The following is a 6,135-nucleotide window of genomic DNA, read 5'->3' on the forward strand; positions in this document are numbered from 1 at the left end:
CCATTGTTCAAAATAATGAAAACTACAATCAATGACTTCCAAAACCGTGAGATATTTTCCAGCTAAACAGTAATATTTATCAGCTAAAATATAACAGTAGTAAAGAATATGTGGCTATTATATCATAGTCCCTTTGGTTATCAGTTGTTTTGGAAGTCTAGATTTACATCAATTTCACAGAATTTTGTCCAAGTTAGTAATCCTTTCTCTTTCTCTCTCTCGCTCTCTCTCTCTCTCTCTCTCACACACACACACACACACACACACACACACACACAAAATGATACTACCCTACAACCCATGAGAAAAACTAATTTTTCATTTGCTCCTCTGTTTCTCAGAACCACTTCAAAGTTGTTCAAAGATCTCAGAAATAAAGTTTGTATCACAGTACTTTCCCCCAGACACCCGATGCTGTTTACTGTCTCCCTGAAGATGGAGAAATAATCTATTTTATTTTTGTGCAGGCTTATTATGCTTTTTGCAAGTTATGGGGTGAAGATACCATGTTTGCTCTACAAAATAACTTAAAATGTAATGGTAATACTAGCACTACTTACTAGTTTGGATTGGTTACTAGATTCAAGATTTTGGTAGCTGATAAAGTTTCATTCTAATGATACAATATTTAGAGACCAACCATGAAAACTAGTCAGTAAAAGAACTTATCTAAAAAAGGGTCCTATCCTTGATTTTCTTTAATCCCTAATGAAATAGAACATTTTTTAATGCTTATAAAACACTTAACTTCTTTTGTGAATTGTTTATCCCTGTCTTTGACCATTATTTTATTAGGGTATTCATGCTTTACTTGTCAATTTATATGAGCTTTTTTATATATCAGTATTATTTGTCCTTTATTTCCACTTGGTGGCAAATGTTTTTCAGGAGTTCCTTGCCTTTTAATTCTCTCTATATTATGTTTAACTAGCAAAGTTTAATTTAAAATTTAGTAAGCAAACATTTATTTTCTAGCTGTAGTGGAACTGTTAATTATAGAATTGTTTTCTGTATTAACTTTTAGAAATATGTGTGAGTACAGTTCCAGAACATATTTTTGATCCCAAAATCAAAAGATGGTAAATATGGCTGAAAAGGTAGGCGAGAGTAAGGTTGGGGGCTCTAGATGTGCTCCACGTCAAACTGCATGCACTTGTGGGTCACGATACAGTAAGGCATCAGTGTATGTTAATATCTTTGAAGCAGCAGAATAGATTCTAAGCTACCTGGACACTGTCATATTATTTCACTCTTTTTTTTAACTCTCACAGAGGTCTCCTTTGTGGCAGACCTTTTCATGGATTTATCCGTATCACATCTAAATCCATGATCTCATCTAAAAGGCTTAATATGTGAATACATGTCTTTTAAAATGTTTTATTTAAACTAAAAACAACAGTTCCTCATTTCTCCCATCCTGTGTCTACCTCCCACCTCTGGCAACCACCAGTTTGTTCTCTGTACCTATAAGCTTGGTTTCTTTGGTTGGGGGGAGCGTTGGTTTTAGTTTTGTTAGATTCCACATAGAAGAGAGAGATCACATGGTATTCATTCTATTTTTGAGAGAATTATTTTTTTAATTTCACAAATAAATGTTAATTTTTACTGTTTTCTTCCTCCTCTTCAAATCCATGTATCATGTCTTTGTCTTTATCTATGTCAATATCTAGAGGCCATAGTCAGGCCAGCATAGGCCAATGACCATTAATAAATCTAATATAGAAGTAGTTTCCTAGGAGTCGGCAAGGACTCCCCGTACACAGTCGTAGAGGAGAAGTGCAAAGGCTTCTGTCTCAGCACCTGGCTCAAGCTTTCTGTCCTAGCAGACTCCTCCTTCCACATGTGCTGTATGACCACCAAACTTGGAACTTCTGGGGCATATCTTCTTTTGAGGAACTCTCATAAATATCCTTACCTGTGGGAGACTCAGGTCTGCTGGTTTGGTAGTAAAGCAAAGTAAGAGCAGCCTTGATTCTGGCCACCCTTGCCTTCCTTTCAACACTGGGAGCCCTCTGAGATTGGGACTAGCTCACTGACTGGGTTATAGATTTTCAGCGAAATAATCCTCAATAGGGCCTGGAAATAATGTACTTTCCCAGTGTTTTCAAACCTCCAAATGATATGCTTGAAGGAAAATACTAAGATAGCAACATTTAAACTAAATCACAGCATTCCTTACAATATAAAAGATTGTAACAAAATAGTTGAGAGGTGGGAGCAGAGAAGGGTAAGAAATTAGCTTCACCTGTAATTAGCAATAAATTTTCTATTTAAAAATGTAATACCATTTAAATTCAATCTAGGAAACAAAACTCAAAAAGCTGTCTCCTCAAGTCAATCTGCAAACCATTCTACTTTATTCTCTCATCTTTCCCCAACCCTGCGTCCTAACGCACCAGTTTAACTAACTTTATTTTCTTTCCTTTTTCTGTGATTATTTGCATAAAATTAAAAGATTCAGTTTTTTCTTTTTTAACTCACCTTATGCCCATTAAAAATCTACATATATTATATCCATTACCCAGAACTCAGTTTAACGAATTGCAACAAAGTGAATATACCACATTGAATCATCTTATAGAACCACTATCCTAGATCCTGCCTCAACATTTTTCTCATTTTAGTTCAGTCATTCCTTTTCTTTCTTGATTTTTTTCTCTCTACTTCATTTATCCTTGTAGATTTGAAGAGGGTAGAAGATGAGGAAAGGCTATACCATTTGTGTACCTTCTAAAATAGAAGAAAACAATAAACAAATATTTCAAAATGAAAAGCACCGTTTTCATTTTTATTGACTTTTATAGATCTTACTTTATTTTTGTAAATCAGAAATCTGTAGAATGACAATGCTTTGGGAAAAGAGGGATGAGTTATTGACTGTGGCAAATACAGCTTTAACCTGTGCAATTCTCAGCTGCTCCTGTAGGAGGTGATACAAAATGCTCTCAGTGAATACATCTCGAGAGGAAAGAGGAGATACTACAGGGGAGAATAAAGAGAGCATATATCAACAAAGAAAATTGTAAGAATCCAATTGCTTTTGATTCATAAATTACATTCAAGAAAAAGAACATCTCAAAAAAATTTTGGAATACATGAACTTAATAGAAAGAACATTCATGCTTAGATAAGGACAATACATGAAAAATCATACTTATTTCAGGATTACTCCCGCATTTTCTTTTGGGAAATGTAAACATTTTTCAATGAATCAGTGACTTCAATTTCTTGAAGTCAGGCATGGGAAACAAACTAAATACACCTGTGAGAAAATACATAAGTAATCGAGAGGCAGTTGTTATAACTTCTAGAGTGACATGAACAAAATGATCAACATCCTCCCAAGAGACAGCATAAATATTAAAAGTGCTAATAAATAGAGGTGGTCCCCCCATGAGATAAGGTGTGGCATGTGAACAATTTCCAAATAAGAACAAAATCATGGCACTTAAACAGTAGCAACACCGTTAATTACATGTGATATTTGAAAAATATGACAACCATCTCAATCTGCTCAAGTAGCACTCATGGTAAAGGTGAAATTCTATCAACACTGGTTAACTTATGGTGTATTAGAAACCTAGCAAAGAAATAAATTGATGGATTAAAAGATAAACTACCTGTAGACAGACAAACAGAAGAACAGATAGTGTTACAATCAAACAGGTACTTTACTTAGACAGGAAGATAATAACTAGTGACGTGTCTGCTAGAAAAACCTTGAACATAAAATTTTCTGACTTTGTTTTTAACTTAGTTCTTCCAGTGTCATGCTGCTTATATTTAGGGATAACTCTCTAAAGTCTCTATGACACAGTTTCCATCTGTTCAATGAGTCCTATAATATTTTTGTATAATTTTTGAGAGTAAAAGACATGAAATATTTAGAAGACTCTGGAAGAAATACCCTCTATTAATTGGAACTATTTTACATGACATCATTTTCTTCAGTAATTGAAGTTCAGTCAACAGACAGCTATATAATGTATCTATGAAGTCATGAAGCATCTCAATGCATTACCAAGGGTTCTTAGGGGGTTCTTTGCTGAAAGGGGTAAGCAGCTCTCTTTCTGGGAGTAACTTACACGTAGGCTGGGAGAGGGGTCACCCTCTAGATCCTTTCCAGTTGTAACTTTCTAAGGATCCTAATTTCACTTTTCCATTTAGAAAAATACTGACTCTGAGACCCCCGGATAGAGATGGAAAATAAGACTCTGTGTGCCCTCAAACTTTACTGTCAAAAATACCATAGCATTTGGAAAAGACTGTCTGGATTCCTGTGACATGAAATGAACCCACCCCTACCATTTTCTTTCATGTGAACTCACTCCTCATGTTACCTTGTTTTACACACGGCACAAAGAAATAAGATTTTTTTTTTTTTTTTTTTGCCAGAACACAGGAAACTGGATTCTTTCATTTCTCCTTCTCCTGTGCTTCGCAAAAATAGGAGGCCATAATACACATATTTATCTATCCATTCTGGAAAAGAACAAAATGAAACCAATTTTGGATCATTTTCGACACTGAGACAAACTTGAATTAAAAATAACATTTGGGATCAGTAACTGGCCTGCTGCAATGGACCTTGTAGAAGGCTCGCTGGCATTCTTTCCTGGCTAACATTCTCTTACCAGCAACTAGTATGTGGTCCACGTTGCTCCCCACCCACTGTGTCCTTGAGATCATTATCTTTCCCCTTCATCTGTCTCCTGGCACGTCTCACCCAAGGTTTCTTCTTCAGCACAGAAGTCATCCCACTTATAATTTCACATGACTTTACTATAATAATAGAGATATTAGGGTATAAACTAGACAGAGGTAAGTAAGGACAGGTAAAATCTCATTTCTCCTTTGAGCTTGGCAAGGTTTAGCACAATAACCAGATTTCTAAAAGGTTTTTCTAGATTTCGCTTCCCACTCGACTTGCATGTTTCTACAATATGACTGTCTTATTACTCAGTCCTTATCTGCATCTCTCTTTGATTCTAGGATAAAACTTTTTCAAACCACAATTTAGAAATTTTATTCTCCCTTGGAAGCTTCAGGAGAGAGTTCTTATAAACTAGATTCCTGAGATCTTACATTAAGGTCAAACCAACCTAACAATCTGCACATTAATTTTCCTACTGCTCAGAAATATCCCTAAATTTATCATTCTCTTTCCTGGAATGACCTGCCCTGGGCAAATACTAGAGATTAGTTCTTCCACTCTCTTTAATTCAATCATGGCTCCTGTCCTTCTCTCCAGCACTTAAAACATATCTGACTTTCTCCATCCCCCATTTAACAAATTTGCTTTTCTTGTCTCTGTGTTTTCCTTCTGTTTTTTGAAACGTTCCACATGAAGGGTCTATATTTGTTTCCCCCAGAAGATGCTGGTCTTCCAGTTATGTTCACCATCAGTTCAGTGCACCAGTTAACATTTGGAACTTTGGAGTTTAGAGTAGAAAGCTGGGGGAGCTGGAAGCATCACCATACTTTTTACAGAGTCAAAGCCAGTTAAACATGTCCGAATTTGTAGTATGGTGAATCCTCACTTGTTCTATTTCTTCTATACTTTACAGCTTGCTAACAGAGCAGCTGTCACCTAAATGCATCAAAATCTAAACCTTAAGCTTATGATAATAAGTATGAGAGCTACAACCACGGAACATCACTGAACCAGAGACTTTCTATGAAACCACATGGGGAAGACCATGAGGGGAATCAACATACACGCCAAGTGCTTTGGGATGCCACAGTGGGGAAATAGATGTTCCAGTTAAAGGGAAACCAAGGGCAGAAATCTGACCACTGCACCAGTCACTTCATTGAACTCCAGGTTGTTTAAGCTGGAGTTGCTGACCACCTCTGAGGTCCCATTCCTCCTTTATTTCTCCAAAGTTCATTCCTCTAGACACTGAGAGCCCATTCGAGAGACTATTTTCCCAGAGAGTCGTTCTAGTTGCTACAAACTCTTGCTAGAAATTCCAATAAAGTTTATAAGGTACATCTTAGGATGATGTGGAATAAGTCAGAAACATTCCAAGTATCCACCGTCATACAAGAGAGAGCTTAGCTTTTAAATTTTTTTATTTGTGGTGATGGTGATAGTGGAACCCAACCTGCTAGCCCCCCAAAAGTAAAAGAAAT

This window comes from Pteropus vampyrus, unplaced genomic scaffold (assembly GCF_000151845.1).
Source record: "Pteropus vampyrus isolate Shadow unplaced genomic scaffold, Pvam_2.0 Scaffold67, whole genome shotgun sequence".
Taxonomy (NCBI): Eukaryota; Metazoa; Chordata; class Mammalia; order Chiroptera; family Pteropodidae; genus Pteropus; species Pteropus vampyrus.